The sequence below is a fragment of the Phyllobates terribilis genome, unplaced genomic scaffold, assembly GCF_046119375.1.
Source record: "Phyllobates terribilis strain yellow unplaced genomic scaffold, ASM4611937v1 Scaffold_11__3_contigs__length_659146591, whole genome shotgun sequence".
In the NCBI taxonomy this organism is placed as follows: domain Eukaryota; kingdom Metazoa; phylum Chordata; class Amphibia; order Anura; family Dendrobatidae; genus Phyllobates; species Phyllobates terribilis.
The window spans coordinates 603841896-603859055 of NW_027362771.1; the positions used below are offsets into that span (position 1 = coordinate 603841896).

The 17160-nt window shown below is 42.4% G+C and overlaps 1 protein-coding gene and 1 non-coding gene across 2 annotated transcripts in view; both read right to left on the reverse strand.

Annotated features, from left to right (window-relative positions):
• The window catches only part of HES7 (hes family bHLH transcription factor 7), a 31001-nt gene extending 26653 nt beyond the window's left edge, over nucleotides 1–4348 (reverse strand). The window contains exon 1 of the mRNA XM_073650997.1: nucleotides 4003–4348. The gene's annotated coding sequence lies outside the window, so the exon portion shown is untranslated. The remainder of the gene's footprint in view (nucleotides 1–4002) is intronic.
• A 15-nt stretch (nucleotides 4349–4363) lies between these two features.
• On the reverse strand, nucleotides 4364–4448 carry TRNAR-UCU (transfer RNA arginine (anticodon UCU)). The gene is given in 2 exon segments: nucleotides 4364–4399; nucleotides 4412–4448. It is a non-coding gene; the product is annotated as a tRNA-Arg (tRNA).
• Between the last annotated feature and the right edge of the window lie 12712 nt (nucleotides 4449–17160).

A 17160-nucleotide genomic window follows, 5' to 3' on the forward strand; every position in this document is an offset into this window, starting at 1 on the left:
GGTAATAGTATATGAGGAGGAGGAGGAGGAGATGGGGTAATAGTGTATATGAGGAGGAGGAGATGGGGTAATAGTATATGAGGAGGGGGAGATGGGGTAATAGTATATGAGGAGGAGGAGATGGGGTATAGTAGAGGAGGAGGAGGAGATGGGTTAGAGAGGGGAGGAGGGAGATGGGGTAATAGTATGAGGAGGAGGAATGGGGTAATAGTATATGAGGAGGGGGAGGAGGAGATGGGGTAATAGTATATAGAGGAGGCGGGAGGAGGAGATGGGGTAATAGTATATGAGGAGGAGGAGATGGGGTAATAGTATATATGAGGAGGGGGAGGAGGATGGGGTATTGTATATGAGGAGGAGGAGATGGGGTAATAGTATATATGAGGAGGAGGGGGAGGAGGAGATGGGGTAATAGTATATATGAGGAGGGGGAGGAGGAGATGGGGTAATAGTATATGAGAGAGGGAGGAGATGGGGTAATAGTATATGAGAGGAGGAGGAGATGGGGTAATAGTATATATGAGGAGGAGGAGGAGGAGGAGATGGGGTAATAGTATATATGAGGAGGGGGAGGAGGATGATGGGGTAAGAAGTATATGAGGAGGAGGAGGAGAATGGGGTAATGGTATATATGAGGAGGAGGAGGAGGAGGAGATGGGGTAATGGTATATATGAGGAGGAGGAGGAGGAGATGGGGTAATAGTATATGAGGAGGAGGAGGAGATGGGGTAATAGTATATGAGGAGGAGGATATGGGGTAATAGTATATGAGGAGGGGGAGGAGGAGATGGGGTAATAGTATATGAGGAGGAGGAGGAGGAGATGGGGTAATAGTATATGAGGAGTGGGAGATGGGGTAATAGTATATGAGGAGGAGGAGGGGGAGATGGGGTAATATTATATGAGGAGGGGGAGATGGGGTAATAGTATATGAGGAGGAGGGGGAGGAGATGGGGCAATAATATATGAGGAGGAGATGGGGTAATAGTATATATGAGGAGGGGGAGGAGGAGATGGGGTAATAGTATATGAGGAGGAGGAGGAGGAGATGGGGTAATAGTATATGAGGAGGAGGAGGAGGAGATGGGGTAATAGTGTATATGAGGAGGAGGAGATGGGGTAATAGTATATGAGGAGGGGGAGATGGGGTAATAGTATATGAGGAGGAGGAGATGGGGTAATAGTATATGAGGAGGAGGAGGAGGAGATGGGGTAAATAGTATATGAGGAGGAGGAGATGGGGTAATAGTATATGAGGAGGAGGAGATGGGGTAATAGTATATATGAGGAGGAGGAGGAGATGGGGTAATAGTATATATGAGCAGGAGGAGGAGATGGGGTAATAGTATATATGAGGAGGAGGAGGAGGAGATGGGGTAATAGTATATATGAGGAGGAGGAGGAGATGGGGTAATAGTATATGAGGAGGAGGAGGAGGAGATGGGGTAATAGTATATATGAGGAGGAGGAGATGGGGTAATAGTATATATGAGGAGGAGGAGATGGGGTAATAGTATATGAGGAGGAGGAGGAGATGGGGTAATAGTATATGAGGAGGAGGAGGAGATGGGGTAATAGTATATATGAGGAGGAGGAGGAGTAGATGGGGTATAGTATATATGAGGGGGAGGAGGAGGAGATGGGGTAATAGTATATATGAGGGGGAGGAGGAGGAGATGGGGTAATAGTATATATGAGGAGGAGATGGGGTAATAGTATATGAGGAGGAGGAGGAGATGGGGTAATAGTATATGAGGAGGAGGAGATGGGGTAATAGTATATGAGGAGGAGGAGATGGGGTAATAGTATATATGAGGAGGAGGAGGAGGAGATGGGGTAATAGTATATGAGGAGGAGGAGATGGGGTAATAGTATATATGAGGAGGAGGAGGAGGAGATGGGGTAATAGTATATGAGGAGGAGGAGGAGATGGGGTAATAGTATATGAGGAGGAGGAGATGGGGTAATAGTATATATGAGGAGGAGGAGATGGGGTAATAGTATATATGAGGAGGAGGAGATGGGGTAATAGTATATATGAGGAGGAGGAGGAGGAGATGGGGTAATAGTATATATGAGGAGGAGGAGATGGGGTAATAGTATATATGAGGAGGAGGAGGAGGAGATGGGGTAATAGTATATATGAGGAGGAGGAGATGGGGTAATAGTATATGAGGAGGGGGAGATGGGGTAATAGTATATGAGGAGGAGATGGGGTAATAGTATATATGAGGAGGAGGAGGAGATGGGGTAATAGTATATATGAGGAGGAGGAGGAGATGGGGTAATAGTATATATGAGGAGAGAAGGAGGAGATGGGGTAATAGTATATGAGGAGGAGGAGGAGATGGGGTAATAGTATATGAGGAGGGGGAGGAGGAGATGGGGTAATAGTATATATGAGGAGGAGGAGGAGGAGATGGGGTAATAGTATATATGAGGAGGAGGAGGAGATGGGGTAATAGTATATGAGGAGGAGGAGATGGGGTAATAGTATATGAGGAGGAGGAGATGGGGTAATAGTATATGAGGAGGAGGAGATGGGGTAATAGTATATGAGGAGGAGGAGATGAGGTAATAGTATATATGAGGAGGAGGAGATGGGGTAATAGTATATGAGGAGGAGGAGATGGGGTAATAGTATATATGAGGAGGAGGAGGAGGAGATGGGGTAATAGTATATGAGGAGGAGGAGGAGATGGGGTAATAGTATATGAGGAGGAGGAGATGGGGTAATAGTATATATGAGGAGGAGGAGATGGGGTAATAGTATATATGAGGAGGAGGAGATGGGGTAATAGTATATATGAGGAGGAGGAGGAGATGGGGTAATAGTATATATGAGGAGGAGGAGATGGGGTAATAGTTATATATGAGGAGGAGGAGGAGGAGATGGGGTAATAGTATATATGAGGAGGAGGAGATGGGGTAATAGTATATGAGGAGGGGGAGATGGAGTAATAGTATATGAGGAGGAGGAGATGGGGTAATAGTATATATGAGGAGGAGGAGGAGATGGGGTAATAGTATATATGAGGAGGAGGAGGAGATGGGGTAATAGTATATATGAGGAGGAGAAGGAGGAGATGGGGTAATAGTATATGAGGAGGAGGAGGGAGATGGGGTAATAGTATATATGAGGAGGGGGAGGAGGAGATGGGGTAATAGTATATATGAGGAGGAGGAGGAGGAGATGGGGTAATAGTATATATGAGGAGGGGGAGATGGGGTAATAGTATATGAGGAGGAGGAGGAGATGGGGTAATAGTATATGAGGAGGAGGAGGAGATGGGGTAATAGTATATATGAGGAGGAGAAGGAGGAGATGGGGTAATAGTATATATGAGGAGGAGGAGGAGATGGGGTAATAGTATATATGAGGAGGAGGAGGGGGAGATGGGGTAATAGTATAGAGGAGGAGATGGGGTAATAGTATATATGAGGAGGAGATGGGGTAATAGTATATATGAGGAGGAGGAGGGAGATGGGGTAATAGTATATATGAGGAGGAGGAGGAGATGGGGTAATAGTATATGAGGAGGAGGAGGAGATGGGGTAATAGTATATATGAGGAGGAGGAGATGGGGTAATAGTATATGAGGAGGAGGAGGAGATGGGGTAATAGTATATATGAGGAGGGGGAGGAGGAGATGGGGTAATAGTATATATGAGGAGGAGGAGGAGGAGATGGGGTAATAGTATATATGAGGAGGGGGAGATGGGGTAATAGTATATGAGGAGGAGGAGGAGATGGGGTAATAGTATATATGAGGAGGAGGAGGGGGAGATGGGGTAATAGTATATATGAGGAGGGGGAGGAGATGGGGTAATAGTATATATGAGGAGGAGGAGGAGATGGGGTAATAGTATATGAGGAGGAGGAGGAGATGGGGTAATAGTATATGAGGAGGAGGAGGAGATGGGGTAATAGTATATTACAGATTACACCATAGTCTGGTGTATCCGGTGTCCTGTGATGATATACAGATGACCGCTGCTCACCGTCTGTGCAGGCTGCTGCCGGTCCCTGTTGCTGCACTCTGCTGCATGGCGTCTCCCCGGTGCTGGGATCGGTGTACAGAGGAGCGGAGGTGTGCGGTGCAGCGCCCCCTGCTGCTGCTCCCGCTGCGGTGCCGGTGATTTCCTCAGGTTGTTTTCCTCCTGCTCTATAACGAGCAGCGGATGATGAGTGCGGGCGGAGCACACCGCGGCGCCTGTCCCCGCTCTCCCCTCCGTGTCCCCGCTGTCGCCTCCGTGTCCCCGCTGTCGCCTCTGAGCATAAGGCGCCAATAATGAAATAAACAATAAAATGTCGCTTCCACTACCGCAGCGCAGAGAAGGACGTGCGCAAAATAAAAAAAAGCGACTCTGGTGGGACTCGAACCCACAACCTTTGAATGACTGCACCTTCTAGAAGTCCAATGCGCTATCCATTGCGCCACAGAGCCACGTGCTACAAGTCTTTGGCAGCGCTGGTCATGTGCTCAGAAGGAAAGCGTCATGGGGATTGCCTGACTATGTGATGGTATATTATATGGTCAGTGTGTGATGGTATATTATATGGTCACTGTGTGATGGTATATTATACGGTCAGTGTGTGATGGTATATTATACGGTCAGTGTGTGATGGTATATTATACGGTCAGTGTGTGATGGTATGTTATACGGTCAGTGTGTGATGGTATATTATACGGTCAGTGTGTGATGGTATATTATACGGTCAGTATGTTATGGTATATTATACGGTCAGTGTGTGATGGTATATTATACGGTCAGTGTGTGATGGTATATTATACGGTCAGTGTGTGATGGTATATTTTATGGTCAATGTGTGATGGTATATTTTATGGTCAATGTGTGATGGTATATTATACGGTCAGTGTGTGATGGTATATTTTATGGTCAGTGTGTGATGGTATATTTTATGGTCAATGTGTGATGGTAGATTATACGGTCAGTGTGTGATGGTATATTATACGGTCAGTGTGTGATGGTATATTATACGATCAGTGTGTGATGGTATATTATACGGTCAGTGTGTGATGGTATATTATACGGTCAGCGTATGATGGTATATTATACGATCAGTGTGTGATGGTATATTATACGGTCAGTGTGTGATGGTATATTATGCGGTCAGTGTGTGATGGTATATTATACGGTCAGTGTGTGATGGTATATTATATGGTCAGTGTGTGATGGTATATTTTATGGTCAGTGTGTAATGGTATATTATACGGTCAGCGTGTGATGGTATATTATACGGTCAGTGTGTGATGGTATATTATACGGTCAGTGTGTGATGGTATATTTTATGATCAGTGTGTGATGGTATATTATATGGTCAGTGTGTGATGGTATATTTTATGGTCAGTGTGTGATGGTATATTTTATGGTCAGTGTGTGATAGTATATTATGTGTGATAGTATATTATATGGTCAGTGTGTGATGGTATATTTTATGGTCAGTATGTGATGGTATATTATACGGTCAGTGTGTGATGGTATATTTTATGGTCAGTGCGTGATGGTATATTTTATAGTCAATGTGTGATGGTATATTATACAGTCAGTGTGTGATGGTATATTATACGGTCAGTGTGTTATGGTATATTATACGGTCAGTGTGTGATGGTATATTATACGGTCAGTGTGTGATGGTATATTTTATGGTCAATGTGTGATGGTATATTATACGGTCAGTGTGTGATGGTATATTTTATGGTCAGTGTGTGATGGTATATTTTATGGTCAATGTGTGATGGTAGATTATACGGTCAGTGTGTGATGTTATATTATACGGTCAGTGTGTGATGGTATATTATACGATCAGTGTGTGATGGTATATTATACGGTCAGTGTGTGATGGTATATTATACGGTCAGCGTGTGATGGTATATTATACGATCAGTGTGTGATGGTGTATTATACGGTCACTGTGTGATGGTATATTATACGGTCAGTGTGTGATGGTATATTATATGGTCAGTGTGTGATGTTATATTATACGGTCAGTGTGTGATGGTATATTATATGGTCAGTGTGTGATGGTATATTTTATGGTCAGTGTGTAATGGTATATTATATGGTCAGTGTGTGATGGTATATTATACGGTCAGTGTGTGATGGTATATTATTCGGTCAGTGTGTGATGGTATATTATACGGTCAGTGTGTGATGGTATATTTTATGATCAGTGTGTGATGGTATATTATATGGTCAGTGTGTGATGGTATATTTTATGGTCAGTGTGTGATAGTATATTATATGGTCAGTGTGTGATGGTATATTTTATGGTCTGTGTGTGATGGTATATTATACGGTCAGTGTGTGATGGTATATTTTATGGTCAGTGTGCGATGGTATATTTTATGGTCAATGTGTGATGGTAGATTATACGGTCAGTGTGTGATGGTATATTTTATGGTCAGTGTGTGATGGTATATTATATGGTCAGTGTTTGATGGTATATTTTATTGGTCAATGTGTGATGGTAGATTATACGGTCAGTGTGTGATGGTATATTATACGGTCAGTGTGTGATGGTATATTTTATGGTCTGTGTGTTATGGTATATTATATGGTCAGTGTGTGATAGTATATTTTATGGTCAGTGTGTGATGGTATATTATATTGTCAGTGTGTGATGGTATATTTTATGGTCAGTGTGTGATGGTATATTATATGGTCAGTGTGTGATGGTATATTATATGGTCAGTGTGTGATGGTATATTATATGGTCAGTGTGTGATGGTATATTATATCGTCAGTGTGTGATGGTATATTTTTATGGTCAGTGTGTGATGTTATATTATATGGTCAGTGTGTGATGGTATATTATATCCTCAGTGTGTGATGTTATATTATATGGTCAGTGTGTGATGTTATATTATATGGTCAGTGTGTGATGGTATATTATATGCTCAGTGTGTGATGGTATATTTTATCGTCAGTGTGGGATGGTATTTTTTATGGTCAGTGTGTGATGGTACTGTATATTTTATGGTCAGTGTGTGATGGTATATTATATGGTCAGTTTGTGATGTTATATTATATGGTCAGTGTGTGATGTTATATTATATGGTCAGTGTGTGATGGTATATTATATGCTCAGTGTGTGATGTTATATTATATGGTCAGTGTGTGATGTTATATTATATGGTCAGTGTGTGATGGTATATTATATGCTCAGTGTGTGATGGTATATTTTATGGTCAGTGTGTGATGGTATATTATATGGTAAGTGTGTGATGGTATATTGTATGGTCAGTGTGTGATGGTATATTATTTGCTCAGTGTGTGATGGTACATTATATGGTCAGTGTGTGATGGTATATTATATGATCAGTGTGTGAGGGTACATTATATGCTCAGTGTGTGATGGTATATTTAATGGTCAGTGTGTGATGGTATTTTTTTATGGTCAGTGTGTGATGTTATATTATATGCTCAGTGTGTGATGGTATATTATATGGTCAGTGTGTGATGGTATATTATATACTCAGTGTGTGATGGTATATTATATGGTCAGTGTGTGATGGTATATTATATCGTCAGTGTGTGAGGGTACATTATATGCTCAGTGTGTGATGTTATATTATATGGTCAGTGTGTGATGTTATATTATATGGTCAGTGTGTGATGGTATATTATATGCTCAGTGTGTGATGTTATATTTTATGGTCAGTGTGTGATGGTATATTATATGGTAAGTTTGTGATGGTATATTGTATGGTCAGTGTGTGATGGTATATTATTTGCTCAGTGTGTGATGGTACATTATATGGTCAGTGTGTGATGGTATATTATATGGTCAGTGTGTGATGTTATATTATATGCTCAGTGTGTGATGGTATATTATATGCTCAGTGCGTGATGGTACATTATATGGTCAGTGTGTGATGGTATATTGTATGGTCAGTGTGTGATGGTATATTATTTGCTCAGTGTGTGATGGTATATTATATGGTCAGTGTGTGATGGTATTTTTTTATGGTCAGTGTGTGATGTTATATTATATGCTCAGTGTGTGATGGTATATTATATGGTCAGTGTGTGATGGTATATTATATGGTCAGTGTGTGATGTTATATTATATGCTCAGTGTGTGATGGTATATTATATGCTCAGTGTGTGATGGTACATTATATGGTCAGTGTGTGATGGTATATTGTATGGTCAGTGTGTGATGGTATATTATTTGCTCAGTGTGTGATGGTACATTATATGGTCAGTGTGTGATGGTATTTTTTTATGGTCAGTGTGTGATGTTATATTATATGCTCAGTGTGTGATGGTATATTATATGGTCAGTGTGTGATGGTATATTATATCGTCAGTGTGTGATGGTATATTTTATGGTCAGTGTGTGATGGTTTATTATATTGTCAGTGTGTGAGGGTACATTATATGCTCAGTGTGTGATGGTACATTATATGCTCAGTGTGTGATGGTATATTATATGGTCAGTGTGTGAGGGTACGTTATATACTCAGTGTGTGATGGTATATTATATGGTCAGTGTGTGATGGTACATTATTTGCTCAGTGTGTGATGGTATTTTTTTATGGTCAGTGTGTGATGGTATATTATTTGCTCAGTGTGTGATGGTACATTATTTGCTCAGTGTGTGATGGTATATTATATGGTCAGTGTGTGATGGTATATTATATGCTCAGTGTGTGATGGTATATTATACGGTCAGTGTGTGATGGTATATTATATGGTCAGTGTGTGATAGTATATTATATGGTCAGTGTGTGAGGGTACATTATTTGCTCAGTGTGTGATGGTATATTATATGCTCAGTGTGTGATGGTATATTATATGGTCAGTGTGTGATGGTATATTATATGGTCAGTGTGTGATGGTATATTATTTGCTCAGTGTGTGATGGTACATTATTTGCTCAGTGTGTGATGGTATATTATATGGTCAGTGTGTGATGGTATATTATATGCTCAGTGTGTGATGGTATATTATACAGTCAGTGTGTGATGGTATATTATACGGTCAGTGTGTGATGGTATATTATATGGTCAGTGTGTGATGGTATATTATATGCTCAGTGTGTGATGGTATACTATACGGTCAGTGTGTGATGGTATATTATATGGTCAGTGTGTGATAGTATATTATATGGTCAGTGTGTGATGGTATATTATGCATGCTCAGTATATTATATCAGTATATTAAATCTCTCATTATCCTGGAGTTTTGAATATTCCTTTATCTCTGAGGACATGTGCCAGGAACTGTGTCTTAGGGCCAGCAGTGTGAATATGGCACCTGCCTTCATTTACACCTGTGAAGGTGGTCCAGGCTCCCCTCTCTGGATATTTTGTGACCTCAGGCTCCTACATTGTATCCCCTGCTTGGCTAATTAAACATCCATTTGCAAAGGAGGGGTCCTCTCTGGCAGATCTCGATCTATCCTACATTTCAGTCCTCTTGTATAGTCTTCTTGTATAGTCTATATAGAAGACTTTGTATTGAGGTTCAGGAACTTCACGTTAGACCTCTAGGGCACCTTGTTTTGGAGAGCAGCAGGACATCTGTCCTACACTGGTCCAAAATAGCCCTCGTGAGCTGTGAAGACTGTAAAGGAAACCAAACAGGAACAGTCACACTTCTCCAGGAGAGATCAAAGTCTTCTAATAGACTGTTAGGTGTGAAGAGCATTGCTTGGACACACTTCAAGACACAAGTTGGCCAGAAGCAGCATAGACATAATGGGGAAGGAAGTGTGCTGATTAACACTTTCGTGTGGACCATCATCCTGGATCCTGGGAACAAGGTTCCCCAGATATTCGCATTGGCACTCATCACAGAGGCATTTACATGGGAAAAACCTAAAAAAAAAAACCTAAAAAATAAACCAAGATGTTACCAAGTGCATCATAATCAAAATCTTCCATCACTGAAAACGATGCAGGAAATTTGGACCATGATCGTTCACGAATGGACTTGCTTGATGTAAGCCCAAGCTTCTGAAGGATCTAAAACTGCCCATGCATGTTAGATGAAAGTCAGCCAAACCCGATGGCTATGGCGGGACTATGTAATGGGTATGGGGATCTCCTGACACCAGGTTTGGACATGTTGGTTTGGTCAAACCACGTTTTCACTGATGGAGATGTTGGAATGAAAAGTTTTTGACCAAAGTTGGTTTTTTTTTGGCTGCCAGCCAAAAACCCCTCTAAAAATTTACCTCCAAAATCCCCCCCTTAAAACTAAACAACATTGAAGCCCACAATTACAAAATAGATGACGGTCAGCCAAACTATGGTTTGGCCAAATGTTCATCTGACAATTTTCCTTCTCGACTCCTCCATACACAAGAATGCTTGTCTCAACTGAGCGCTCCTGTGTTTTCTTTGAGAGAGGCGCTGGAGGCTTCTCTTCCCCGACATCAACTGTCGGAAGAAGGTCGGGAGTCCCCCATGCACCAAGAACTGTCGGAAGAAGGTCGGGAGTCCCCCATGCACCAAGGACTGTCGGAAGAAGGTCAGGAGTCCCCTATGCACCAAGAACTGTCGGAAGAAAGTCGGGAGTCCCCCATGCACCAAGGACTGTCGGCCAATCTCGCTGATATCAGGAGGTGTGGCCAACGTTAATCCAATGGGTATAAAGGCCTTAACACATGGCCAACACTTATGGTCACACATGGAAATATGGCCACATGTTGGACACAACCTTCCGTATTTCTTTTTACAACTAAATTATAAGAGAATGTTCCACCACCATAAGTCACCTGTAAAAAGTAAAAACAATTAGATAATGGCCCCTAAAACATAATTCTGGAAGCCAAAATTAATGAGGGGCTTGTAACTAGGGGGGAGGCATCATCATTGAACCAGACCATTGATATTGCTTTTTATAGACGGACCATTACGTTTTCTAGTCAAGGCTCAGGAGAGAGATAGAGAGGGGTTGGGAGAAGACAGAGAAAGAAATGGGTGAGGAAGAGGAAGGAGAGAGAAAAAGAGAGAGAGGGGAGCGAGAGAGAGACAGAGAAATAGATGAGGAGAGCAAAAGGGAGAAATAAAGGCAGCGAGAGAAAGAGAGAGGGAAGGTAGAAAAAGAAAGGGAGAGGGAAATGAGAGAGCAGGGACGAGAAAGAAACAAGAGAGAGTGAAAGAGAGAGGAGATAGAAAGAGAAAGGGAGAGAGAAATGAGAGAGCAGGGACGAGAAAGAAACAAGAGAGAGTGAAAGAGAGAGGAGATAGAAAGAGAAAGGGAGAGAGAAATGAGAGAGCAGGGACGAGAAAGAAACACGAGAGAGTGAAAGAGAGAGGAGATAGAAAGAGAAAGGGAGAGAGAAATGAGAGAGCAGGGAAGAGAAAGAAACAAGAGAGAGTGAAAGAGAGAGGAGAGAGAAAAAGAAAGGGAGAGAGAAATGAGAGAGCAGGAAAGAGAAACAAGAGAGAGTGAAAGAGAGAGGAGATAGAAAGAGAAAGGGAGAAATGAGAGAGCAGGAAAGAGAGAAACAAGAGAGAGTGAAAGAGAGAGGAGATAGAAAGAGAAAGGGAGAATAATGAGAGAGCAGGAAAGAGAGAAACAAGAGAGAGTGAAAGAGAGAGCAGATAGAAAGAGAAAGGGAGAAATGAGAGAGCAGGAAAGAGAGAAACAAGAGAGAGTGAAAGAGAGAGGAGATAGAAAAAGAAAGGGAGATAGAAATGAGAGAGGGAAAGAGAAACAAGAGAGAGTGAAAGAGAGTGGAGATAGAAAGAGAAAGGGAGAGAGAAATGAGAGAGCAGGAAAGAGAAACAAGAGAGAGTGAAAGAGAGAGGAGAGAGAAAGAGAAAGGGAGAGAGAAATGAGAGAGCAGGAAAGAGAGAGGAGAGAGTGAAAGAGAGAGGAGATAGAAAGAGAAAGGGAGAAATGAGAGAGCAGGAAAGAGAAACAAGAGAGAGTGAAAGAGAGAGGAGATAGAAAGAGAAAGGGAGAGAGAAATGAGAGAGGGAAAGAGAAACAAGAGAGAGTGAAAGAGAGAGGAGATAGAAAGAGAAAGGGAGAGAGAAATGAGAGAGCAGGGACGAGAAAGAAACAAGAGAGAGTGAAAGAGAGAGGAGATAGAAAGAGAAAGGGAGAGAGAAATGAGAGAGCAGGGAAGAGAAAGAAACAAGAGAGAGTGAAAGAGAGGAGATAGAGAAAGGGAGAAATGAGAGAGCAGGAAAGAGAGAAACAAGAGAGAGTGAAAGAGAGAGGAGATAGAAAGAGAAAGGGAGAAATGAGAGAGCAGAAAAGAGAGAAACAAGAGAGAGTGAAAGAGAGAGGAGATAGAAAAAGAAAGGGAGAGAGAAATGAGAGAGCAGGAAAGAGAGAAGCAAGAGAGTGAAAGAGAGAGGAGATAGAAAAAGAAAGGGAGAGAGAAATGAGAGAGGGAAAGAGAAACAAGAGAGAGTGAAAGAGAGAGGAGATAGAAAGAGAAAGGGAGAGAGAAATGAGAGAGCAGGGAAGAGAAACAAGAGAGAGTGAAAGAGAGTGGAGATAGAAAGAGAAAGGGAGAGAGAAATGAGAGAGCAGGAAAGAGAAACAAGAGAGAGTGAAAAAGAGAGGAGATAGAAAGAGAAAGGGAGAGAGAAATGAGAGAGGGAAAGAAAAACAAGAGAGAGTGAAAGAGAGAGGAGATAGAAAGAGAAAGGGAGAGAGAAATGAGAGAGCAGAAAAGAGAAAGAAACAAGAGAGAGTGAAAGAGAGAGGAGATAGAAAGAGAAAGGGAGAAATGAGAGAGCAGAAAAGAGAGAAACAAGAGAGAGTGAAAGAGAGAGGAGATAGAAAGAGAAAGGGAGAGAGAAATGAGAGAGCAGGGAAGAGAAAGAAACAAGAGAGAGTGAAAGAGAGAGGAGATAGAAAGAGAAAGGGAGAAATGAGAGAGCAGGAAAGAGAGAAACAAGAGAGAGTGAAAGAGAGTGGAGATAGAAAGAGAAAGGGAGAGAGAAATGAGAGAGCAGGAAAGAGAAACAAGAGAGAGTGAAAGAGAGAGGAGATAGAAAGAGAAAGGGAGAGAGAAATGAGAGAGCAGGAAAGAGAAACAAGAGAGAGTGAAAGAGAGTGGAGATAGAAAGAGAAAGGGAGAGAGAAATGAGAGAGCAGGAAAGAGAAACAAGAGAGAGTGAAAGAGAGAGGAGATAGAAAGAGAAAGGGAGAGAGAAATGAGAGAGGGAAAGAGAAACAAGAGAGAGTGAAAGAGAGAGGAGATAGAAAGAGAAAGGGAGAGAGAAATGAGAGAGCAGAAAAGAGAAAGAAACAAGAGAGAGTGAAAGAGAGAGGAGATAGAAAGAGAAAGGGAGAGAGAAATGAGAGAGCAGGGAAGAGAAAGAAACAAGAGAGAGTGAAAGAGAGAGGAGATAGAAAGAGAAAGGGAGAGAGAAATGAGAGAGCAGGGAAGAGAAAGAAACAAGAGAGAGTGAAAGAGAGAGGAGATAGAAAGAGAAAGGGAGAAATGAGAGAGCAGGAAAGAGAGAAACAAGAGAGAGTGAAAGAGAGAGGAGATAGAAAGAGAAAGGGAGAGAGAAATGAGAGAGCAGGGAAGAGAAAGAAACAAGAGAGAGTGAAAGAGAGGAGATACAAAGAGAAAGGGAGAAATGAGAGAGCAGGAAAGAGAGAAACAAGAGAGAGTGAAAGAGAGTGGAGATAGAAAGAGAAAGGGAGAGAGAAATGAGAGAGCAGGAAAGAGAAACAAGAGAGAGTGAAAGAGAGAGGAGATAGAAAAAGAAAGGGAGAGAGAAATGAGAGAGGGAAAGAGAAACAAGAGAGAGTGAAAGAGAGTGGAGATAGAAAGAGAAAGGGAGAGAGAAATGAGAGAGCAGGGAAGAGAAACAAGAGAGAGTGAAAGAGAGAGGAGATAGAAAGAGAAAGGGAGAGAGAAATGAGAGAGGGAAAGAGAAACAAGAGAGAGTGAAAGAGAGAGGAGAGAGAAAGAGAAAGGGAGAGATAAATGAGAGAGCAGGAAAGAGAGAGGAGAGAGTGAAAGAGAGAGGAGATAGAAAGAGAAAGGGAGAGAGAAATGAGAGAGGGAAAGAGAAACAAGAGAGAGTGAAAGAGAGAGGAGATAGAAAGAGAGAGGGAGAGAGAAATGAGAGAGCAGAAAAGAGAAAGAAACAAGAGAGAGTGAAAGAGAGAGGAGGTAGAAAGAGAAAGGGAGAAATGAGAGAGCAGGAAAGAGAAAGAAGAGAGAGTGAAAGAGAGAGGAGATAGAAAGAGAAAGGGAGAGAGAAATGAGAGAGCAGGGAAGAGAAAGAAACAAGAGAGAGTGAAAGAGAGAGGAGATAGAAAGAGAAAGGGAGAAATGAGAGAGCAGGAAAGAGAGAAACAAGAGAGAGTGAAAGAGAGAGGAGATAGAAAGAGAAAGGGAGAGAGAAATGAGAGAGCAGGGAAGAGAAAGAAACAAGAGAGAGTGAAAGAGAGAGGAGATAGAAAGAGAAAGGGAGAAATGAGAGAGCAGGAAAGAGAGAAACAAGAGAGAGTGAAAGAGAGAGGAGATAGAAAGAGAAAGGGAGAAATGAAAGAGCAGAAAAGAGAGAAACAAGAGAGAGTGAAAGAGAGAGGAGATAGAAAAAGAAAGGGAGAGAGAAATGAGAGAGCAGGAAAGAGAGAAGCAAGAGAGTGAAAGAGAGAGGAGATAGAAAAAGAAAGGGAGAGAGAAATGAGAGAGGGAAAGAGAAACAAGAGAGAGTGAAAGAGAGAGGAGATAGAAAGAGAAAGGGAGAGAGAAATGAGAGAGCAGGAAAGAGAAACAAGAGAGAGTGAAAGAGAGAGGAGAGAGAAAGAGAAAGGGAGAGAGAAATGAGAGCGCAGCGAAGAGAAAGAAACAAGAGAGAGTGAAAGAGAGAGGAGAGAGAAAGAGAAAGGGAGAGAGAAATGAGAGAGCAGGAAATAGAGAAACCAGAGAGAGTGAAAGAGAGAGGAGAGAGAAAGAGAAAGGGAGAAATGAGAGAGCAGAAAAGAGAGAAACAAGAGAGAGTGAAAGAGAGAGGAGATAGAAAAAGAAAGGGAGAGAGAAATGAGAGAGCAGGAAAGAGAGAAGCAAGAGAGTGAAAGAGAGAGGAGATAGAAAAAGAAAGGGAGAGAGAAATGAGAGAGGGAAAGAGAAACAAGAGAGAGTGAAAGAGAGAGGAGATAGAAAGAGAAAGGGAGAGAGAAATGAGAGAGCAGGAAAGAGAGAAGCAAGAGAGTGAAAGAGAGAGGAGATAGAAAAAGAAAGGGAGAGAGAAATGAGAGAGGGAAAGAGAAACAAGAGAGAGTGAAAGAGAGAGGAGATAGAAAGAGAAAGGGAGAGAGAAATGAGAGAGCAGGGAAGAGAAACAAGAGAGAGTGAAAGAGAGAGGAGAGAGAAAGAGAAAGGGAGAGAGAAATGAGAGAGCAGGGAAGAGAAAGAAACAAGAGAGAGTGAAAGAGAGAGGAGAGAGAAAGAGAAAGGGAGAAATGAGAGAGCAGGAAAGAGAGAAACAAGAGAGAGTGAAAGAGAGAGGAGATAGAAAGAGAAAGGGAGAGAGAAATGAGAGCGCAGCAAAGAGAAAGAAAGAGAGTGAAAGAGAGAAGAGATAGAAAAAGAAAGGGAGAAAGAAATCAGAGAGGGAAAGCGAGAGAAAGAAAGGGAAGAGAGAAAGAGAGTGAGAGAAAGAAATATAAAAAGTGAGAGTGAAAGAGAGGGAGAAATAGTGTGTGAAAGACAAGGAGAGTGAGAGAAAGACAGAGAAGAAGAGACAGAGAAAGTGAGTGAGTGGAAAGAAATGGGTGAGAGAGGTAGGAGTGTAGCTGAGATTGTGTAGCTGAGATTGTGTAGCTGAGGTTATTGTGTGGCTGAGGTTGTTGTGTAGCTGAGGTTGTTGTGTAGCTGAGGTTGCTGTGTAGCTGAGGTTGTTGTGTAGCTGAGGTTGTTGTGTAGCTGAGGTTGTTGTGTAGCTGAGATTGTGTAGCTGAGATTGTGTAGCTGAGGTTGTTGTGTAGCTGAGGTTGCTGTGTAGCTGAGGTTGTTGTGTAGCTGAGATTGTGTAGCTGAGGTTGTTGTGTAGCTGAGGTTGCTGTGTAGCTGAGGTTGCTGTGTAGCTGAGGTTATTGTGTAGCTGTGGTTGTTGTGTAGCTGAAGTTGTTGTGTAGCTGAGGTTGCTGTGTAGCTGAGGTTGTTGTGTAGCTGAGGTTGTTGTGTAGCTGAGATTGTGTAGCTGAGATTGTGTAGCTGAGATTGTGTAGCTGAGGTTGTTGTGTAGCTGAGGTTGCTGTGTAGCTGAGGTTGTTGTGTAGCTGAGATTGTGTAGCTGAGATTGTGTAGCTGAGATTGTGTAGCTGAGGTTGTTGTGTAGCTGAGGTTGCTGTGTAGCTGAGGTTGTTGTGTAGCTGAGGTTGTTGTGTAGCTGAGGTTGCTGTGTAGCTGAGGTTGTTGTGTAGCTGAGATTGTGTAGCTGAGGTTGTTGTGTAGCTGAGGTTGCTGTGTAGCTGAGGTTATTGTGTAGCTGAGGTTGTTGTGTAGCTGAGGTTGCTGTGTAGCTGAGGTTGCTGTGTAGCTGAGGTTGTTGTGTAGCTGAGGTTGTTGTGTAGCTGAGGTTGCTGTGTAGCTGAGGTTGTTGTGTAGCTGAGGTTGTTGTGTAGCTGAGGTTGTTGTGTAGCTGAGGTTGCTGTGTAGCTGAGGTTGCTGTGTAGCTGAGGTTGTTGTGTAGCTGAGGTTATTGTGTAGCTGAGGTTGTTGTGTAGCTGAGGTTGTTGTGTAGCTGAGATTGTGTAGCTGAGATTGTGTAGCTGAGATTGTGTAGCTGAGGTTGTTGTGTAGCTGAGGTTGTTGTGTAGCTGAGGTTGCTGTGTAGCTGAGGTTGCTGTGTAGCTGAGGTTGCTGTGTAGCTGAGGTTGTTGTGTAGCTGAGGTTATTGTGTAGCTGAGGTTGTTGTGTAGCTGAGGTTGCTGTGTAGCTGAGGTTGCTGTGTAGCTGAGGTTGTTGTGTAGCTGAGATTGTGTAGCTGAGATTGTGTAGCTGAGGTTGTTGTGTAGCTGAGGTTGTTGTGTAGCTGAGGTTGCTGTGTAGCTGAGGTTGTTGTGTAGCTGAGGTTGCTGTGTAGCTGAGGTTGCTGTGTAGCTGAGGTTGTTGTGTAGCTGAGGTTGTTGTGTAGCTGAGGTTGCTGTGTAGCTGAGGTTGTTGTGTAGCTGAGATTGTGTAGCTGAGGT